The sequence below is a fragment of the Protopterus annectens genome, chromosome 12.part0 (genome assembly GCF_019279795.1).
Source record: "Protopterus annectens isolate FY-2018-M chromosome 12.part0, PAN1.0, whole genome shotgun sequence".
Classification (NCBI taxonomy): Eukaryota; Metazoa; Chordata; order Ceratodontiformes; family Protopteridae; genus Protopterus; species Protopterus annectens.
The window spans coordinates 937497364-937520961 of NC_056746.1; the positions used below are offsets into that span (position 1 = coordinate 937497364).

A 23598-nucleotide genomic window follows, 5' to 3' on the forward strand; every position below is an offset into this window, starting at 1 on the left:
GGGACTCCGATAGGGGTAATTTCCCCCATTCAAGCTAGTCCGAACGGGCTGACCAAGAGTTGGACGGGAGGATCCACACAAAATCTTAGACTGGGATGGAGCCTGGCAAGCAGGGAAGACTACTCTGGTAGCAGAGAGAAATCTTTCAACCACCCGAAAAGTGGAGGGGGTGGACAAAGCTCCCTCTCTCTCTCTCTCCCCCATGTACAACACAAGGGAAGAAGGAGCAGACCCCATCAGGACCGCCAACAATCTGGAGAAGGCCGGACTGGAACTATCGAGAAATGAAGCATAGAGGGGCAAAGAATGGTCTTAAAAGCACAAACCCAAACCCACCCCTACGGACTCAGGTGACAACCCGGATTGGTGGCCCTACCTGCCCCGGGGGGAAGGGCAGCCGAACTAGCCACATAATCTGATGAGGTAGGGACAAAAGGATTCCCGGAGACCCCCACCACCTCCATGTCTCGCACAGGCTCGTCTAAGTCCAATCCCTGAGAGGTTGGACGAGGAGAAAATAATCCTGGAGTGGGAGGAGGTGCCCCAGTCCTGTGGGTTGGGGAAGCCAAAAGCCCTAACTCTGAGTTTTCAAAAAGGACATCATCCTGTCCATATCGGAGGGGAGGATGCCCCCCCCCCCCCGATGTAGAAGGAAGCAACAGTCCACAAAAAGGACAAAAATTCATTGGCCGAAAAACAGCCATAAAGATGATACAGTGGACTATTGAGGATAAGAAAGAAATTATGTATCGTTATTATGCAAGAAGCAAAGAATTTCTGGGTACAAGATATACAAAACGACTGAGAGAGAAATTAGAGGAAAGAAAAACACTTTCGCAGGAAAAACTGTCAGAAGCTTCAGATAAAAAATTGAGTTCATTAATACAACAGATTTTTGAAAAAGTATATAGATCAAGAAAAGTACAGTTTTGTACCTACCATAAATGTAGATGTTCGAGTGCTAATACAGCTGCAGTAATCACAGATGGGTTCTCTGCCGTCAGGCGGGTCCTCGGTCGGCCGAATTCCAAAGTCTAGGTCCGGTGTCAGTTGCTGTCGCTTTCTTTCCTGACGTCAGTGAGGCAGGGGTATATAAGACACAGCCAACGCCATTTTCTTCAGTCTTTCTTGCCCCAGATGTCCGGTGCCCCCAGTAGGAAGGCAATACATAAATTATATTTATATACATGCAATGCAATATAATCAAAAATCAGTAGTTGCAAGCAAATATACCATAGAAGGATAACCCAATCAGGTTGTTTGAAAAGGGGTTAGGCCCCAGGCCTTTACCAAGAGGGGAAGGAGGGAGGGTAAACTGTACTGCAGCTGTATTAGCACTCGAACATCTACATTTATGGTAGGTACAAAACTGTACTATGTTCATCGTGCATACAGCTGCAGTAATCACAGATGGGTAGAATCCCAAAGCTACGCACAGGGTGGTAGACACTAGGTGGAACTGGGATGAGCCAGAATGCCCTGCAACACAGCAGTGGCAAAGCCTGCTCTAGTTTTGGAATATAAAGGCAGGTGGTAGTGTTTTGTGAAGGTATGCACAGAACTCCAAGTGGCTGCCTCCAAAATATCTTTGGTAGGAACTCCTCTGAGGAAGGCTGTAGAGGTAGCTGTGGCCCTGGTGGAGTGGGATCTGATGCCTGTAGGGACAGATTTTCCATGATAGGAGTAACAAAACCGTATGCAGTGGCCTATCCATTTTGAAATTGTCTGTTTGGTAACTGGCTTCCCTTGAGCTCCTACAGCATAGGACACAAAAAGTTGTTCTGATTTCCTGCAAGGCTTTGTTCTGTCCAAATAATAACGTAGCTGTCTATGGATGTCTAAGGAGTGTAGCAGCCTTTCCCCTTTGTTTTGAGGATTGGGGTAAAAGGGAGGTAAGTGTATGGCTTGATTTAAAGCTACCCTGGATACCACTTTAGGCATAAATGATGGGATGGTTCGAAGGGAAACCCTGTCCTGATGGAAGATGAGAAAAGGCTGCACAGCCATGAGGGCTTGTAGTTCCGAAACCCTACGAGCTGAAATAATGGCCAGAAGGAAAGCTGTTTTCCAGGACAAATATTGCAAATCTGTTGAGGCAGCTGGTTCAAAGGGAGGCAATGTTAATTTTTCTAGAATGTAATTAAGATCCCAGGCTGGCACTGGTTGTTTCCTTGGTGGTCTTATATTCTTAGCCCCTGTGAGGAACTGTCTTAAGAGTGGGTGAGAGAATAAGGGTGGATCCGTGTTGAATTCTGCAGAAATGGCTGAGGCATGGATTTTTATGGAGGAAAATAAAAGTCCACTGTTCAGCAGCTCAGCTAGATACTGTAATACCTGAGGCAAATTCAGTTTTCCAGGGTCCTGGCCTTTTTTCTCATTCCAAAAGCAAAACAGTTTCCATTTTGCGGAGTAAGCCTTTCTAGTAGATGGCCTTCTGGCCTCCAAAATGACATCCTGCACCTCTTTGAGGAGTAGGATCTGTTGTAGTGTTAAGGAATTTTCCATGCAGCGAGATTGAGTGTTTTCAGCTGACTGTGAAGAGTTTTGTAGCTGTGCTGAGTCAGCAGAAGAGGCATTAGAGGTAGGGGCCAGGGAGGAGTATGTGTTAGGCTCCTCAGGAGTGGGTACCAGTGTTGTCTTGGCCAGTCTGGAGCAATCAGTATCATCTTCGGTCTGTCTGCTCCTGCTTTCAAGAGCACCTTGGGCAGAAGAGGCAGAGGTGGGAAAGCGTAAACTGTCCATGCTGTCCAACTGAATGAAAGGGCGTCCACTCTCCAGGCCTTTGGATGAAAGGTCCTTGAACAAAACTTTTCCAATTGATGATTCCTGTGGGAGGCGAAGAGATCTATGTCTGGCCTCCCCCACGCTAGGATTATCTTTGTAAACACTTGAGGATGCAACTTCCATTCATGTGGATCTGCCATATTTCTGCTTAGATTGTCTGCCAGCGTGTTTTCCAAACCTGGCAAGTACTGTGCTTGAAGTTCAATTTGCCATTCCAGAGCCAAGTTCCAAAGTGTCATGGCTAGTCTGCACAGGGGGTATGAATGTGTTCCTTGTTTGTTTATGTACCACATTACTGTGGTGTTGTCTGTTCTTATCAATAATTGTCCTGGATGCAGGAGGTCCTTGAAAGCTCTAATTGCATTTATCACTGCTAGCATTTCTTTTTGATTGATGTGGAGGTGCTTTTCCTTTTGGGACCATTTGCCCTGAATGCACCTGTCTGTCATGTGCGCCCCCCAGGCGTAATCTGAGGCGTCTGTTGTGATGACTTGATTTGCTTGAGGCTTGCAGAATGGGAGACCTGTGTTTGACATGCTTGGGCCCACCATAGAAATTCCTTTTGCAAACATGGAATTATTGGTATTATTGTTTCCAAAATGTGGCTGTGTTGAGACCATAGGTTTTTTAGGTACCATTGAAGTTTCCTCATATGCAACTTTGCACATGGGATTAAAAGAATGCAAAATTCCATGAAGCCCAGAGCCTGCAGGATTTTCCTTGCAGTAAGCCTGGTACACTTTGCTAGTATTTTGAAGTACTGAGTTAGTTGCCCCTGTTTTTCTGGCGTAAGATAGGCCATCTGGGTGTTTGTGTCCAAGTTGGCACCCAGGAAAGTTATTTTCTGAGATGGTGTTAGCCTGGATTTCTCTTTGTTGATTGTGTATCCCAGAGAATTCAGTAACCGTGTTGCATAAGCCAGATGTTCCAGAAGTATGTGCTTGCTGTCCGCTTGGATCAGGCAGTCGTCCAAATAAGGGTAAATTTGTATCCCTTGAAGTCTGCAGTAAGCAATTACTGATGCCAGGCATTTCGTGAATACTCTGGGTGCAGTAGATAAGCCAAAGGGCAATGCAGAGAATTGATAGTGGATTGAACGTGCAAGAAATCTGAGGTATCTTCTGCAGCTTTGTCTGATTGGGACATGCAGGTAATGCCTCCTTGAGGTCCAATGTTACCAGCCAAAACTCCTTGCCCAGCATGGGAAGAAGCTGCTGTAATGTGAGCATCTTGAATTTTGGTACGAGTAAGAATGTGTTTAGGATGGATAAGTCCAAAATGGGTCTCCAGTCAGTTCCTTTCCTTGGTACCAGAAATAGCCTGGAATAAAAACCTTGACCTTGTTCGTGAGTAGGTACCTCTTGAATAGCTTTCATGTCTATGAGCTTTGAAATTTGTAGTTGTGCCTCTGCCCTTTGATTGTGTGGCAGGTTTGGCATGCCTCTCATTTTGGAAGAGTGTGAAAATGAAATCTGTAGCCTCTGTTTATAACGTCCAGGATCCATTTGTCTGTTGTGACAATATGCCAATTTATTGTAAATAATGCCAGCTTTCCTCCCAAGGGTGCTGCCAGCTGAGACTTGCTTGGCATGGAAAGGAGGAAGTTATTGGGTTTGTTTCCTGTATTGCTGTGCACTGTCTTCGCCACCTCTTGGTGCTGGAGTTTGCCATTGCCTGCCTCTATATGATCCTTGTGATTGTCCTCTGCCCTTGTGCAGCTGTATCTACCTCTTTGGGGCTTGTCCGTGGCTGGAAAGGACCAGTTTTTAGAAGGCCAATTTCTGCTAAAACGTGGTGGTTGAACCTGTAGAAAAGCTTTGACAGTTTGCATAGATTTGGCTTTTTCTTCCATTTTCCATAGTATCTCCTCAGCATTAGTACCAAATAGCACATCCTTTTGTAAAGAAGCATCTAGTAGTTTAGCTTTCACATGATCAGGCAAGCTTTGTTCCCTAAGCCATGCATGTCTACGAATGACTGATCCTGTAACAGCAGCTCTACTTGATGCCTCTAAGGCATCATAGCCACATTGTAAGGTGTGTTTACCCACTTGTTCTGCACTATGCATCATATCCTGCAACTCCTTCAAATCTGGTTGTTCAGGTTGAGACATTTTATTTCTTAATTGTGATAACAGAAACTGCTGATATTTAAGCATATGAAACTGACAATTTAAGGCCCTCATGGCTAGGGTGGTCGAGGTATATACCTTTTTTCCCCACCTTTCTAAGGATCTTGACTCTCTTTCGGAAGGTAGTGGATTCTTAGCAGTAGAGGCCTTCATTCCCTTGGGACCTTGAGAAATGGTTTCAGGGTCAGCATTATGGCTTTTGTAAAGAAATTGGTGAGAGTTAGGAACTCTGTAGTACCTATCAGGCTTGACTGGGGCAGGAGGCAGGGAATCCGGATTAAGGCAAGCCTCCGAATAAACATCATTAAGTATGTCCAAGACAGGAGGTATCGCCAGAGTTCTGTGTTGAGGTAACAAAAGAAATTCCCTAAGTCTTTTCTTGGAATCAGAAAAGTCTTGGCCTTCCCAATGGAAGTGTTCCCTCAAGGTGTGCAAGGTTTCCCCAAAAGGAGATACAGAAGGAATGGACTGCTCTGCATCAGAATCTTCAAAAGGGGAGTAAGAGTGTTCCTCTACATCAGAATGATCTGAAAAAATGGAGCCCTGATCAGAAGAGGGAGAATCTTCCTCCACTCGGGGTCTCTTGTCTGGAGGGGGTTGGGAACCACTGATAAGATTAATTAAATCCTCAGCCATTTTAAGCATCTGCTTTTTAGGCATGGGGCCTGGAGATGGGCCCTGTGCAACAGGCCTCTTGGGATGCCTGGCTGATTTGGACTTAGTAAAAGCCTTAGTGGAAAAGGAAGATGAGGGTCTAAAGACACCCTGGGTGGAAGTGGACCTGTCCACATTAGGAGGCTCAACGCTCACAGTGGCTTTGGTGGTAGTAGTCTGGGTATGGGCCGAGGTACCTGCGGTCTCAGTTACAGAAGACACCGCCAAAGAAGTGTCGTCGGTAGTCAGGAACTGCATAGGCGTCTCACTGAGAACCGGACCACGTGTAGCCGGTTTTGGCGTAGTGTCGGTGGGGACTGCGGACCTCACGTGTCGGTCCTTGTCCTTACGGTTTTTGGACAAAACGGTAGTCGGAGTCTCCGACGACATTTTATAATCAAAGGCTTTACCAAAAAAGTGTTGGGCGAACTCCGCCTGACGCTTAATAGTGCGTTTATTGAAAGTAGCGCAAAAGCGACAGCCCGAGACGTCATGGTCTGGACCTAAACAAGGTATGCAGAAGGAATGGAAATCCTTATGCGGTATTTGCTTCCCACAAGAAATACAATTGTTAACTTTTTCTGACATCGGTCTGAGGCAAGAAAAGTTTCTAACGGGGTACTTAGCTTTAATGAAGACTTCGGTTTCCAATTTTTCGTAAATTCAGGAGCTGGCCGACCGGCACTTGCGAACTGCTTCTGCTTCGGGCACCGCGCGGCAAAAAAGACTGAAGAAAATGGCGTCGGCTGTGTCTTATATACCCCTGCCTCACTGACATCAGGAAAGAAAACGACAGCAACCGACGCCGGACCTAGACTTTGGAATTCGGCCGACCGAGGACCCGCCTGACGGCAGAGAACCCATCTGTGATTACTGCAGCTGTATGCACGATGAACATCTTTGATCTCTTTGGAAAAAGAAGCCTTTGAGGAAGTGGAAAAATATAAACAACAAAACTTAGAGATATTTGAAAAAGCTAAAAAAGCGATATGGACATGGGAAAGAGAGATTGGATATGGTGCAATATTTATGCAAAGGAGAAAGCCAAGTTAACTAATATAGAGAAGGCAGTCTCAAAAGTATTCAAAGAGAAATACAGGCAAAGGCGTCCAAATATGGAAAATTTCACAATAAAAAGATTAACACAAAAACATAATGTAGAAAAAATGATTAGTAAAGGTTAAAGAAATAGAAGCTGAAGTTATGGAGTGTGCCTGCTAAGTGAAGGATTTAATGTAGAAGGTCCAAGACAGACTACATCACAGTACGCTGGAGTATGTCCCCAGAATAAGGAAAAGTAAGAAGACCAGGAGACATCTGAAGAAGAAATGTGGACGGGGAAAGTAAAAGAGAATTAATATGGTGTAATATTTATGCAAAGGAGAAAGCAAAATTAATTAATACAAAAAGAGCACCACCAAAGATATTTGAAGAAAAATATAGGCAAAGGAATCTGGACATGGAAAACTTTACAATATAAAAAATAAGAAGACTAAGAGGAAAAGTAGAAAAAGAGATGAGTAATGGAGAAGTCAAAGAAACAGAAATTGAAGTAATGGAACAGCTGCACAGAGAAGGATTCAGTGTAGGAAATCAAATGCAGAAAGCACCACAACAAGATAGAGCAATGGATATCCAAAATTAAGGGGAAACCAGTGGAACAGGAAGTAACTGGTCAGGTGCCATTATCAAGATATTTTGGAGCCTTCCACAAGAAACCAGAATAAACATTCATTTGAAGCTAGACAGCAAGGAAAGAAACAGGAAACTGTGGAAACTCTGGTGCAGTCAGTGTTGAGGAGTCATAGGCCAGTGAGTTCCCATATGACAGAACCGAAGACACAGGATGAAATTGGAGAATGTGCCACAGGAAGATGCTATAGAACTTTCTATAGAATGCCCACAGGAAATGGAAAGCAATGAATGTACCCTCAGTTTGGAAGAAAAGGCGTTGATAAGAGTTGCTTGATTTAATAGACAGATATATCAAGATCAATGAGAGAAATAGACTACAGAAGGTTAATAAAACCTGAGAAGTCAGAAGCTTGGTAAAACAAATGAACACAGTAATTACCACTGTCCACAGAGACCCATGCGATATAACAGAAGTAAACAGAATATATTACTGTGCTGCTAAATTAATAACCGATTAAGTTCTACCACAGGAACATAGGGTAGCGAGGGAAAAGAGGGGGCAAGAGTGAATACCATCATGGAAATAATGAACAAAGAAAACTATAAAGCAGCTAAGACAAGAAGTATCACTGTTAGAAGATTATAGAAGAGGGAACAAATCAATGAAAATATTAAGAAAGATAGACGTGATACAAGCAATGCGTGGTATTAGAACAGACCAGGATCTATTATGCACTATAGGAGATAATAAAAGTACAGTTTTGTACTTACCATAAATGTAGATGTCCGATAGATATGCAACTGCAGTCATAACATATGAGTTGTCCTGCCTCAGGCAGCCCACGATCGGCCGGATTCCAAAGTCTGGGTCCGACGTCGGCTGATGTCGCATTCTTCTCCGACGACAGAGCGGCAGGAGTACATAAGAATCAGCCGACGCCATCTTCTTCAGTGTTTCTTGCCCCAGATGCCAGGTGCCCTCCAAGGAAGGCTGTAATCAATTTGGAAGACAAAACAGGTTTCCAGACAAATAAATAAGCAATAAACAGATACACCATAACAGATATCCCCAGCTAGGATAACAGGGAGAGGAGTGGACCCAAGGAATAGAGGGGAAGGAGGGAGGAAAACCGACTGCAGTTGCATATCTATCGGACATCTACATTTATGGTAGGTACAAAACTGTACTATGTCCTTCAAGAATGCAACTGCAGTCATAACATATGGGTTGAATACCATAGTTTAGCTGGGGGAGGTGGAAACCACTAAGAAAAGGATGGTGTAGCTATCAATCCCTGCAGGACTGCCGAAGCAAAGCCTGCTCTGGATCTGGAATATAAAGGAAGGTTGTAGTGTTTGGAGAATGTATGCCCGGAGCTCCATGTAGCAGCTTCTAGAATGTCTTTTGTAGGCACCCCTCTTAAGAAGGCTGTAGAGGTGGCTGTAGCTCTGGTAGAGTGTGGTCTGATATTGGCTGGTACACTCTTTCCATGGAAGGAATAACATAATCTGATGCAATGTCCAATCCATTTTGAGATAGTCTGTTTGGAAACTGCTTTTCCTTGTACTCCAGGGGCGTAAGCTACAAAAAGCTGATCAGACTTCCTACTGGCCTTGGTTCTGTCCAGGTAGTAGCGAAGTTGTCTGTGAATGTCCAAGGTATGCAACAGTCTTTCCCCTTTGTTCTCAAGATTGGGAAAGAAAGTAGGCAGGTGAATTGCTTAATTCAAAGAAACCCTAGACACCACTTTTGGCAGAAAGCTAGGGTTGGTTCGTAAGGAGACCCTGTCCCTATGAAAGGTAATGAACGGTGGTATGGCCATTAGGGCCTGTAATTCCGAAACCCTTCTTGCTGAGGTAATTGCTAACAGGAAAGCTGTCTTCCATGAAAGGAATTGTAAGTCCACAGAAGCTGCTGGCTCAAAGGGTGGTAGAGTCAGTTTTTCTAGGACAAAGTTGAGGTCCCAAGCTGGTACTGGGGCCTTTCTTAGTGGCTTGATATTCTTGATTCCTCTAAGAAATTGCCTTAACAAAGGATGTGAGAACACAGGTGGATCAGTGTTGTATCTAGCTGAAATAGCTGAAGCATGTATCTTTATAGAAGAATATGAGAGTCCTTTCTGTAGCATATCTGCCAAGTATTCCAGGATGAGTGGGATGTTCAATAATGATGCATCATGACCCTTGCTGGTATTCCAAATGCTGAATCTCTTCCATTTTGCTGAATAAACCTTTCTGGTGGATGGTCTGCGGGCTTCTGTTAATATCCGCTGAACTTCCTTGGAGAGAGATAGATTGAGGTTATTCATGGAATCTCCCAAGCTGTTAGCTGGAGCGTCTGAATGTTGGGATGTACTGTCTTGAAGTTGTTTTGAGTCAAAAGATGGGGCCATTGGGGAAGGGCCCATTTTTTGTTGTGGCATATGCTCCGTAGTAGTGGATACCAGTGTTGTCTTGGCCAGTCTGGAGCTATTAGGATCCCTTTTGGCTTCTCTGCTTTGATCTTTAGTAGTACTGTGGTCATCAGTGGCAGAGGTGGGAATGCATAAATTTTTAGTAAGTTCCAGTTGAATGAGAGAGCATCTGTTTTCCATGCTTGTGGATGATATGCCCTTGAACAGAACTTTTGTAGCTGATGATTGAGGTGGGAGGCAAATAGGTCTACTTCTGGCCTGTCCCATGTCGAGGTGAGCCTTATGAAAATTTCTGGATGTAACCTCCATTCGTGGGGATCTAAGAAATTCCTGCTTAGGCTGTCCGCCAGCACATTGTCTTTGTCTGGAACAAACTGGGATTGCAACTGTATGTTTAAGCTCAGTGATTTTTCCCAAAGATTCATTGTCAGTCTGCAAAGGGGGTAAGAATGGGTGCCCCCCTGCTTGTTTATGTACCACATGACAGCGGTGTTGTCTGTCCGTATTAGCAGGTGACCTTGCTGAAGTTGTTGTCGAAAGGCCTCGATGACATGCATGACTGCCAGCATTTCTTTTTGGTTGATATGCAGATGTGTTTCCTTTGGAGACCACTGTCCTTGAATACACCTGCCCTCCATGTGCGCCCCCCATCCAAGGTCTGAGGCGTCTGTGGTCATAGTTTGTGTTATTTGAGGTTTTTTGAATGACATTCCTGTGTTTGCCTGGCTTACCGAGGCCCACCATAGGAATTCCTTTTGTAGGCATGGAATAAGCGGTAAGGTTGTCTCTAGGTTGTTGCTGTGTTGAGACCATAAACTTTTTAGGTACCATTGAAGCTTTTTCATGTGTAGTCTTGCTAATGGAACCAGGAGAATGCATGATGCCATGTAACCCAGGGCCTGTAGGAATCTCCTTGCAGTCATCTGGGTGAGCTTTGCCAAACCTTTGAAATAATGAGTTAACTTCTTTTGCTTGTCTTCTGTCAGGTAAGCCATTTGAGAGGTTGTGTCTAGATTGTCTCCTAAGAAAGTAATTTGCTGGGATGGCTGCAGTCTTGACTTTTGGAAGTTGACTGTGTATCCCAGAGCTTGTAGCAATTGAATGACATAATCCAAGTTTTTTGTCAAAATCAGTTTGTCGTCCGCTTGTATGAGGCAGTCGTCTAGGTACGGGTAAATTTGGATCCCCTGGAGCCTGCAATGAGCAATTACTGAAGCCAGGCATTTTATAAACACTCTGGGTGCAGTAGATAAGCCAAATGGCAATGCTGAGAATTGATAATGCTCTGGCCCTGCAAGAAATCTGAGGTATCTTCTGCAACTGTGTCTGATAGGGACATGCAGGTATGCCTCCTTGAGGTCCAGAGTAATCAGCCAAGACCCCTTGCCCAGCATGGGAAGGAGTTGCTGTAAGGTCAGCATTTTGAACTTTGGTACTATGAGAAAGGTGTTTAATGCGGACAAATCCAGTATTGGTCTCCATTGTGTTTCTTTTCTTGGAACAAGGAACAGTCTTGAGTAAAACCCCTGGCCTTGTTCTTGTTGTGGAACTTTTTCTATTGCATTGATCTGAGTTAGCAGGGAAATTTGCTTGAAAGCCTCTGCCCTCTGGTTTTGTGGTAGGTTTGGCATGCCTTGTTTCCTTGGTAAGGTATGAAAGTGGAACCTGTAGCCTTGGTCTATAATGTCCAAAATCCATTTGTCCTTTGTCAATCTATGCCAATTGTCTGAAAACAGAGATAATTTTCCGCCCAAGGGAGCTTCTGTTTGCTCTTTGGTAAGCGGAAGTAGAGGAAAGTCATTGGGATTGTCCCTGTGGGGCAGGAGAAGCCCCTGTGGTCACTTCTTTGGTTTGCTGGTTGCCATTGTCATCCCCTGTAGGAACCTCTGTATTGTCCTCTTCCTCGGCCACGCCTGCTTTTACCCCTTTGAAATCTTTCAGTATTAGGAAAGGACCAGTTTTTAGAAGGCCAATTCCTGCTGAATCTGGGTGGCTGAACCTGGAGGAAATCTTTGACTGTCTGAACTGACTTGGCTTTTTCCTCAATGGTCTTTAATACATCTTTAGCATTAGCACCAAAAAGCTTGTTCTTTTCCAAGGGTGCATCAAGAAGTTTTGCCTTAACATGATCTGGTAGAGGTTGTTCTTTTAACCATGCATGTCTGAATGACCGCCCTGTCATAGCTGCCCTACATGAAGCTTCCAATGCATCATATCCACACTGAAGGAAGTGATTGCTAACTTGCTGAGAGTTGTGTACAGCCTCCTGCAAAGACTTCCTATCTAAAGGATCAGAAGAGGCCAAAGTTTTCTGTAAATCATCTAACAGGAAATCCTGATATTGAAACATATGAAAGAGACAATTGAGAGCTCTCATAGATAAAGTAGTGGAGGTGTAAACCTTCTTCCCCCATCTCTCTAATGACCTAGCTTCCCTGTTGGAAGGCAAAGGATTTTTGGAGGTGGTAGCTGAAACCCCTTTCGCCCCTGTGAAATAGTTTCTAAATCAACAGCATGGGCCCTAAAGAAGTGAGAATGTGTTTCAGGAACTCTATAGTATCTGTCCGGCTTGGCAGGAGCAGGAGGGAGAGTATCAGGGGTAACACTGGAGTCAGAGTATAAATCATCCAAAACATCAAGTACAGGAGGGATAGCTAAGGGCCTGTGCTGGGGCTTTTTAAGGAAGGTAATGGCGCTTTCTGGAATCAGAAAATTCCTGGCCTTGCCACTGGAAATGTTCCCTCATGGAATGCAGAACTTCCCCAAAAGAAATATCCTCAGGAGGGGAGGCCGAGGGGATGGAGTCCTCTGCATCTGAGTCCTCGTAGGTCTGGAAAGGCTCTTCCTGGCTATCGGAGTGGCCAGAGGCCTCAGAATCTTCATCTGAAGGGAGAGGGTCAGTGGGCTCAACCCTGGGCCTCTTATCAGGAGGAGGCTGGGATCCTCTCAGGATGGGCCTGGGACCCTCTGATCATGGAGATTAAGTCTGCTGCCATGGTCATGATTTGTGTCTCAGGAGTAGGCTGAGGCAAGGCTTTTGCAGTAAGGTGCTTAGTCTTGCTGGCTGCCTTAGCACGTGTGTAGGCCTTGATAGACATGGACATGGGAGGCCTAGCAGCTCCACGTGCAGGAGTTACCTTATCCACAGCAATGGTCTCGGGCATTTCCTCGGTTACAGTATCCGGAGGAGAATCAATTACTGGCGTCGGTGTGGTCTCCGGTATCGGAGGTATCGGTAATGCGGTGTCTTCGGTTCGGAGCAGTGAAATAACCGCCTCAGATGGAACCGGGGCACTCGCGGTAGGTTTTGGCGTGGTGTCAGTGGAAGACGCGGGCCGAGGATGGCGGTCCCGGTCTTTACGGTTTTTAGGAGTCTGCGATGTCGGTAATTCCGACGGCATCTTGTAATCGTATTTTTCGCTGAAAAAGTCTTCAGCGAACTCCGCCTGGCGCCTGAGAGTGCGCTTATTGAAGCGAGCACAGGCGGCGCAGGCCGAGACGTCGTGGTCTGGGCCAAGGCAAGGAAGGCAGTAAGAATGGAAATCCTTATGAGGTATTTGTTTACCACAAGACAAACAATTATTAACTTTTTCAGTAATTTCTGACATCGGCTGAGGCAAGAAAATGTCCCCAACGGGGTACTTAGCTTTTTTGATGACTTCGGATCGAAGAATACAGGAGCTGACCGACCGGCACTTGCGAACTGCTTCTGCTTTGGGCACCGCGCGGCAAGAAAGACTGAAGAAGATGGCGTCGGCTGATGCTTATGTACTCCTGCCGCTCTGACGTCAGAGAAGAATGCGACATCAGCTGACGTCAGACCCAGACTTTGGAATCCGGCCGACCGAGGGCTGCCTGAGGCAGGACAACCCATATGTTATGACTGCAGCTGCATTCTTGAAGGACATCTAAAAATTACAGAACAGGCAGAAAGACTTAGAAGATACGAAGATAAGTAGAAGGGAAAAACACAGAATAAAATTATTGCTGACCCAAAAAAGTTTTATAGAGAACTGGGAAATAAGGTAAAAGGACTAGATAGAACGCCAAAAAAAGAGGAAGTAGATACATTTTGGAGAAATATTTATGAAGATCCTGTGGAACATAAAGATGCTAAATGGATAGAAGTAGTAAAAGAGAGAATAAGAAGTTTAAAGGTACAGGATATGAAATGGGATGAAATAACTAGAGAGACTGAAATAAAGTTGGGAAAAGCCTCTAAGTGGAAAACCCCAGGCCCAAATGCAGTACCTAACTTTTGGCTTAAAGTATTAACTTCTTTGCACGAAGATTTAGCCATGAGTAAGAACTATTTATATATGTACCCCGAACACGCACCGCACTGGTTAACAGGAAAAACAATGCTCTTACTTAAGAGTGAACCTGCAAGCTACCCTAAAAATTATAGACCAATAACTTGTCTTCAGACAACATACAAACTATACACGGGAATTGACCATGACGAGTTTATAGTCATGTAGAAGAAAACTTATTTATGACAGTAGAACAAAAGGGCAATAAAAGAAAGTCATATGGAACAAAGGACCATTTGTTGTTAAACAAAGATATAGTAGAAAATTGTAAAAAGGGGAAGAACCTAATTATGGCATGGAGTGACTACAAAAATGCATTTGATAGTATCCCACATTCATGGATAAAAGAGTGCTTAAAAATGTATAAGAGATACACCCAGCACTGATTGATTACATTACAGTAACCATGAAACAGTGTCAGATCACTTTGCAATTAAGCCATGATAAAAGGACAGATTATCCCAGGGATAAAAATTCAAAGGGGGATATTCCAGGGCGACTGACACCCTTGTTATTCTGCCTTGCCATTAACCTGCTTACTTAACAGCCTAGGCCATGGCTACAATTTAGCTTCTAGAAAACAACAAAGTCTAATGACTTATCTTCTCTTTGTTGATGATTTAAAATTGTATAGCTCATCAGATGAGGAACTGAAAGCACAGCTGCAGGTTAAAACTTTTTCAGATGACATCGAAATGTCATTTGGTCTTGATAAATGTGCAAAAGCAACCTTTAAAAAAGGAAAATTGCAGCACCAGGAAAACATCAGTTTGGGACAAGAATGCGATATAAAAGAAGCAATAAAACATGAACAAATGCGAATAAAGCTTAGTAAGGAGTACTTAGACAAATTAATCCTGAAAACAGCATTGACACCTAGGAACAAGATCCAAGCTATAAATCAATTTGCTCTTCCTGTCCTAACTTGTTTTGGAGTGACTGGCCCCAGAAAGTGTTGGATAGATTGGATATCAAAACACGAAGGATGCTTCATTCTCACCAAATGATTTATAAAAAATCAGTGTATACCAAGATTATATATCCCCCGTTCTGAAGGAGGGATGGGCCTCCTTGAAATTGATTACATGTATAGTAGATCTGCAATCGTGGGACTCCACACATCTACTGACCTCACAAGATCCAAATGTGGTGAAAGTTTTGAAACACGAGGAGAATAAATCTAAGATGACATCTCTGCTTAATTTAGCAGAAGCATATCGACGTCAAGCAGGAATGGGAATCAAACCAGAAGTGGATAAAAACCAGGCAGCAACTGAATGTGCTAAAAAAGAAAAGAATATAAGGTGAAGGATCAGATGAGAAGGCAAGAAATGTGGAAAAAAACAAATATAGCTGCAAGTAGAAAAAACTTCTGGAAAAGCCTCATGCTGATCAAGAACGAACGCAGGAATGGTTAAGGAGAGGTGAATTTATATCAAGAAATGAAAGGTTAACATTGGCAGCCCAAGACAGTGGGCTGCGTACATGTTGGTTTACTAAGTCCATTGAACATGTGGGAGAAACAGACATATGTAGGTTTTGTAGAACAGAGTTGGAAACAGTTACACACCTTATTGCTGGTTGCAATGCTCTAATGGCAGAGGGACTGTATACTGAAAGGCACAATAATGTGGCAAGACTGTTACACTGGAGACTGTGCAAACATTATGGTATCGAAGTGGCTGAACAACATTGGAAACGTGAGCCACAGAGAATCATAGAAAATGATGTTTACGTCACATGGGATCACCCAATACCAACAGTCCAAAAGACAGATGCTAGAAAAATGGACACAGTGATCCAAGACAAGACAAATGTAGCATTGATCATTGAAATTGCCACACCTAGTGACTATAGTGTCTTTCGTACAGAGAGGCACAAAGTCATAAAATACCTTGATCTGGAGGCAGAAACGAGAGCCATGTGGAAGAAAGATACCCAGACAGTTCCAATAATAGTAGGAGCAACTGGTCTTATAAAGAAGAATTTACAATCATATTTAGATATGTTACCAATTCATGTAACACCGTATGAATTGCAGAAGGAGTCAATGGGCACACTGCGGGTACTGCAAAGAGCACTTTTGACTAACATCAAAGAGTGAAATAATACTAATTTCATGAACTTTAATCGTACTCTGACTTAGGAATGGGGCCCAATCCCGTCATGGTATTAGAAACCCAAAAGACTTGGATAAATCAAAAAGAGGGGAGGATGCTCCTGGAGGATCAAGAGGAAATAGAGGATCTTACTGGAGACTGGAAACAGGACCGAGAGGGCATTCTTAGATGGTCCGGGGAACTGCTCCTGCGTGGAGGGGTAAACAAAGGATCCCCTCTCGGAGGATACACTGGAAAGTCCTCAACAACAATAGGATCAGACACGGGTCTCGGATCTGACCGTATCAGATCTGAGGAAACAGAGGGATCTGAAGAATGGGCTCTCGAATCTCTCAGATCAGATAGAATCTGATCCATGACATGTCTACTCTGGCTCAGAACCGAAGGTCTCAATCCATCGGTCTTGGATCCAGTAGTTGACTCAGAGACCCTCGGATCCGAAAATCTGGGACCAGAGGCCTGGCCTTGGATCTGAGCGTAGACTTTCTGGAGAGCTTTGGATCCGAGAACCTCAGATCCAACCTTGCTACAGCTGGAGTCAGATCTGGAGACCTGCGATCCAACAGCCTAGGTTTCTTACTAGAGCCCTCCCCAGAAGAGGCATAAGTAGCAACTTTTCTCATGCTCAGAAGAGCCCTTAGTCGAGGGCTCCTTGACCAAGGGACCCCACCCCCCGGAAACCATCCCTCTGAGAAGCTTGTTCCAATGGCTGACCAGGGCCCTGGTGTTGCATGCTGCACAAATGCCGCATTCAACCTCCAGGTGGCCAGCACCAAGGCAATAGAGGCACTCCTCATGAGAGTTGGAGGCAGGCATCTTCTGATCGCATGAGGAGTGCCCCTTGAATCCCAAAGGCTTGTCAGACATCTATAACCAGACAAACACAATCCAATACCAAATCAGGAAACACTAGACAAAAAGGTTGAGCACTGAAAAATCCATCCATACAAGTACCCAAATAGAGAGCAAACTACAGAAACCCACCTAAAAACTACACACTAAGAAGGGTAAAGTTCACACAAGACTACAACAAAAAGCGTGCCAAACTAAACTAAAAATGAGAGGGGTAGAACAGATGGGTAACAGGGGAAACCTAGACACACTAAACAAAATCAAGAATACTGACAGAAAGAGCTAAAGGATAAGAAAGAAACCTCAAAGAAAAATCACCTACTTCTCTACACAGGAGGAGCCTAGTAAACTGCATCGGACTTCAAGAGCGGCAAACGAGATCTGAGGGGTTACAGGGTAGCAGAGCATTATGGGAGGGAAGCAGCTTGAGCTAAGCTGTTGTCCAAGTGTTGCTGGCTCGGATCCGATATCGGATTCTAGACCCATATGTGATGAATGGTGACTAGGATAACATCAGATCCCTGATGTCACCTACCGTAACAAAACGGTCTTACAAGTCAAAGGCAGAGCTGGGGCAGGGGAATGACTGAAATAGGCAGCAACAACAAAATGTAAAATCAGGAACACCAAAGCAACACAACAGGACCAGTATAAGCCACGTTTATTAGCTTCTTCTCTCTCTAGCGCCTCGGCCACAGTAAGCCTTCAAGGGGTAAAGTATCAGATACAGAAAACAATATATATATAATCACATTAATTAACCAATAAAATAATTATACAATTAATTAATAAAATTCATGAAAACTCATTGGTTTAAATAACACTTCAACAACATTCTGTATTCAAACCCCTGGGTAATAAAGTACCATATTTCAAGATAAAAACCATTTCCTTTTTTAAAAGTAGTTTAACCACAATAGATACATCAGATTCAAAAATAGCTACCTGTTGTAAAATAAGTGGCTTTTAAACTATCACTGTTGCCACTATGATGTTCATGAAAATGTTGAGCTAAAGGGCTCTCTATTTTATTATTTCTTATATCTCTTAAATGTTCAAGAAGTTGTTGTTGGAGAAGTGTTATTTAAACCAATGGGTTTTCATGAATTTTATTTTATTGGTTAATTAATGTGATTATATATATTGTTTTCTGTATCTGATACTTTACTCCTTGAAGGCTTACTGTGGCCGAGGCGCTAGAGAGGGAAGAAGCTAATAAACGTGGCTTATACTGGTCCTGTTGCTTTGAATGACTGAAATACCCATGACATCATGTTACCACAATGGGAAGGATAAGTTACTTTCACTGAAGGAAGACTCCTGCTGTAGAAATGCAGGGGGAAAAAAGCACACTCTTGAGCACTACCAGAAGAAGGTCATCTGTAGTGGAAATATTTATCATCCTCAACACCAGATGGCTTTCACTGTCTCTCAACCCTCTGGTGAAATACAACATGAGGTAAATGGAGTCTGACAAACTTCTTGCTTATCCCCTATAGAAAAGGATTTAGCAAGATGGAGCAAAATGCCAGCCTGGTGTTACTGACACACTGTAAAACAAACTGTCAAAGGGTTGGAGGACGCTCAGAATGTTCACCTCCTCTCCCCATACAAAGTTCCTTAACCCCTTCCTTTTTATTTTCTGTCCTTTTCTTGAAAAACCAAAGCCAAATGCTTGGTTTACCAATTGACTAAAGGTCACTTACATAACCAAATTGGAAGCAAAGCTCTCTTCACCAAGACTGGACTAGACAGTCTAGAGGAGATGGTAAACACTTGCACCACACCACACTCAACACATAGTCCCTCAAAACCTACACCACCAAAATACACCCCTACATTCGCGGAGGCTCTCAAAAAAAATCTAACCAACAGGGACCTCCAAAGCAGAGACACAATCAACCACCACCCCCCAACACAACCCAAATGACACACAGCCCACAAACTCAGTGTGCCACTCAACCACAGCCCATAAGGCATAACAACGTACCCAACACTCTAGTCATGGGTGACTCTAGTCAGGCACACTGATGTTCCACTCACCAGGCTAAACAAGGAGAAAGTTACTGTCAGCTGCCTGTCAGGTGCCAGGATCTGCCACAACGCATGCACTCAGGTCACTCCACAACAAGTACAAATATGACAGTCACTGTCCATGTTGGTGTGAATGACCTGAGACGTACTTCCTTGGACTACATGAAAAGAGACATGGAGGAGCATTCTGATCGTGTATCCCAGGCAGGTATGACCCTAGTCCAGAGTAGCATCATGCCATCGCCCAGAATACCACCACAGTACAAGGACAAAATTATTGACCAACAATTGGCTAAGCTTCTGGTGTCATTCTAAGGGGATCCAGTACCTGTCTGCCTAGGATGACATGATCGACAAACCACAATGCTTTGCCAGAGATGGCCTGCACCGGTCGCCCTTGGGATTCCGGATACTAGCTAAGGCTCTTGCCAGCCCTATAGTGCCTTTATTAGGCAAGATTCAAATGAAAAATTCAACACCGTAACAGGCACAAGCAAGCAAAATCTGAGGGTAATGCTACTTAATGCTAGAAGTCTAAACCTCAAAATGCACTCAATCGAGGCACTCCTTAAAATGGAGAACATAGACATCTGTGCAGTGACAGAGACCTGGTTCAAGGCTCCAGCGAGTACCCCTGCATTACCAGGCTATAATTCATACCACACCTTTCGGCCACCTAACCTGGACCAAAGCACTAAAGGCGGAGGCGTGTCCATATTCATTAAGGATATCCACACCTCCGGGCTAGTTGCTCAGCATAATGCATCTGAGATTATCCAAGTGCAACTAACTCTGGGCAAGACCGCAATGCAAATTGTAGCTTGCTACAGATCCCCCACCATGCCCCAGGATTCCCACTCCTCATTTCTTGATACACTGGAAAATATTAGGGCACAACCTAACACCCTAATAATCAGCGATTTCAACTACCCCACCATTAACTGGGAAAACTACTCATGTACCAACTCTTGTGCTCAATGTTTTCTGGAATTCATAAATTCCAATGCCTTGGATCAACTTATCCACACCCCCACCAGGGGCAGCAATATCCTAGACCTGGTCATTACCAACATGGGCAACTGGTGTTCCACACCAGAGGTCAATTCCTCGTTGGTCCGATCAGACCACAAGCAAATCACCCTAGACATCCACATCCCACCCCCATTAGGGAAACCACCATAAAAAAATGTCTCCAAAGCCAACTTCACGCTTAAGACAGAAGTGGCAAACTTAATGACACCCATGCTGATGGACAATAAGAGATACGACTGCTGAATCCTATACAATTGCACTTTTATAAGCACTTACACGAGTGCATGGATCGTGCAATCCCTAACAGAACCAAGATGCTATCCTCCAAAAAAGGGAAGCCAATCTGGTGGTACCCTGCTATTAAACTACAACAGAAGAAAGAAACTGTTGCAAAAGAGAGTAAAATCCCATGATTGGAGGAACTCCGTGGTCAGAAGCAGTAAGAAGCTGAAATCTCTCAAAATCCTCCAAAGCTAGTTATGAAAACAAAATCGCCACTGATTCTAAAGACAACCACAAAGCATTCTATAGCTATGTCAAGAATCTCAATGGCAACACTCACATCTGCTCTGAGTTACAGCACAATGGCACTAAATATACAGAACCAATTGATATTGCCAACATCCTGGCAGACAGGTTCAGTGCTAACTTTACCCCTCTCTCATCCCCTAAAGGCCCATCTCTATACTGGAAGAATGCAAAGTACCTGTAATCATGGTTGCACAGGGAAAAAAACACTCTCCAAAGCCAAGAACATAGCATCCATGGGACCTGACAACATCCCAGGCTGCGTTCTACATGAACTACAGAATGAACTGGCACCCCACCTAAGTACCAAGTTCAATCATAGCCTCACCTCAGACTTTGTGCCCACTGAATATCACACAGCAGTGGTTATCCCACTCCACAAAGGGGGGGGGGGGCCACCACGGACCCTGGGAACTACTGCCCCATTAGTCTGACAAGCCTGGTCTGCAAGGCTATGGAGCATATCATTATGGAACTTATAACCAATGACATTGGTAATCTCCAAACTTTGGACCCGACCCAGTTCGGGTTTGTAAAAGGCAGATCATGTCTCCTAAACCTGATAGACTTCTTTGAAGTGGTCACAAAAGCCATAGATGAGGGTAAGGTGGTTCACACAGCCTATCTAGATCTCACCAAGGCTTTCAACACCACCCCCCACTCTGGAATTTTAAACAAACTCACTAACCTAGGTATAAATCCTTATGTCACAAGATGGGTTGCCAACTGGCTCACTGACAGAACCCATACTGTGAAAGTAGCAGACTCTAAATCCAACTTCAGACCAGTGACAAGTGGAGTAACACAGGGTTCAGTCCTAGGTTCTCTCCTGTTTGGTATCTACTTCTCTAAAATACAGGTCACCACAGAAGGTCTTTGGCTAACAAAGTTTGCAGATGACTGCAAACTAGGAGCCATAATCAAAACTCCTAACGATGTGGACATCCTACAAAACGGCCTCACTGAGACAGATGCCTGGTGTCAAAGCCATGGCCTCAAGCTCAATGCCAAAAAGTGCATTGTCATCCCTTTTGGTAAAAACTCTGTACCCATCAACTACCACATAGGCGGTAGTCTACTTAACACCGAAAGTGTGATGAGACCTTGGGACACAGGTGGACAGTAGTCTCTCCTTTGATAATCACATCGCCACAGTAGTCAGGAAATCCTTCTATGTGGCACACCATCACAAAAGGTTTCTCATCCAGGAAATAAGAGGTCATTGTTCCCCTCTACTCATCACTCATTAGACCCATTACAGAATACAACACCCCTTTTGGTATGTACCTCACAAGACATTTACAACTGGAAAGGCCACAGAAATATCTCACAAAAAGGATTACTGGCCTCAAACAGATGCCCTATGCAGACCGTCTCAAAAAACTCCAGCTTTACTCTGTCGCATATCGCCTACTCAGAGGCGATCTCTGCCTAACATACAAAACTATGTCAAACCCAGAGCTGTTGGACATGCTCCATGTAAAGAAATCCCAATCCCTCCGAGCTACACGATCTAGGGACCTAAACCTTGTCACCACAATAAACAGAACTTGCTGGAGGGATAGTTTCCTGCCCCAGACACTTCCCATACTCTGGAACAAACTACCTATCTATAATCAAACAAAGCTCATTAGCACTCAAGAAAAATCTTGATGATTGGATGGCAGATGGGAAATTCACCCTGGGGATCACTTATGTGGCTCTGCTTGACAGGGGCACAGGAAAATAATTTTCTTGGGTGGCAAAAGCCAGGGAACAGTTTGGCTAGGCTTATATAGGCCTTAGGGCAAATAGCCTGTACCTACCTATGAACCATACACACATCCTTAACCCCTTCTTTTTTATTTTCTGTCCTTTTCTTGAAAAACCAAAGCCAAATGCTTGGTCTACCTATTAACTAAAGGTGTTTCCTTCACAGCCAGCACTTTATACACTTCCTGAAATGATGATCATGCCAATGTTAAACTTCTGGCAACACTTCAAGGAGCTGATATGCTATTGCCTCAAACAAAATAAGCAGTGGGCAACTACCTGACATTGGAATTTAACATGAAGTATATTAAAGAAATAAACTAACAGATCAAAACAACATACTAGGATGTACACAAATTAAATCTATGGAATATTTTTTTTTCCAAACACCTTTATTGAATTATCACTTCTGACATAGTCAAATTTACATTCATATAAAAGTAATCAAACATAACATTATACTTCACATACACTGCTATATATCATATAACCTAAGCAATATTTCACAAATTATTCAATTCCTGCCTTTTTTTTTAAAGAAAGATCCTATTAAGCTCTGCAGTAGCTTTAATAATGGTACAATAAAAGCTAAAGCTTAAGCGATCAAACAATTTAATAAACCATTATAGTACAGAAAAGGTATAAACAGCAAGCAACCCATTCTGTTTGTCAAGACCTGTTTCAATGAATTTGTAATGGAGAAATTACATTCTCTCCTCCATATTTTACTTACAATAAAACTGACAAACTACAAGGGCTGACAGCAGTAGCAGACATTCGCAAGAGGAGGAGAAAAGCTCAATTTAAACCAACAAGGCTAAGCGCTGTGAACACAGATACATACCCTAACATCTTCCTAATTAAAGTCTGGCTCCACTTCCTGGCCATCACAACAGACAAAAGACAAACTCTAGTAATAAAAATGATGAAGGCTTGCATGCATCATTCACCATGGTCATCCAGGTAATATCACAGGCTGTGCGCTCACCACCTCAAGACCCAAATCTGAAACTGTTGACACATCAGGAAAAAAAAACTGTAGGCTTATTTATTCACTGTTTACTTGCCAAATTCAATGTGGAATCTGTTCCTTTAACTCTCACTTCCTATTTACAGGGTAATCTTTCTCTGACCCAGGAAAGCAACACAGCTATTGTTTAAGACATGCACAGAGTTAACCATGACTCATTTTGCTAATGCAGTAAGACAAGAAATGCCACTACTTGAATGTGTAACTGAGGCAATGAAATAGAAGATGGAAAAAACAGTTTGTGAAGGCAAAGTAACCATGTCAATCGCGTGGTGGCTATATAAACCAAAAAAGTATCAATCAATATACATTTAATTAC

General features: G+C 43.6%; 1 protein-coding gene across 2 annotated transcripts in view; it reads right to left on the reverse strand.

Annotated features, from left to right (window-relative positions):
- GNAS (GNAS complex locus) overlaps positions 1 to 23598 on the reverse strand; it is a 2418861-nt gene that overhangs the window by 884654 nt on the left and 1510609 nt on the right. The gene's annotated exons all lie outside the window — the stretch shown is intronic.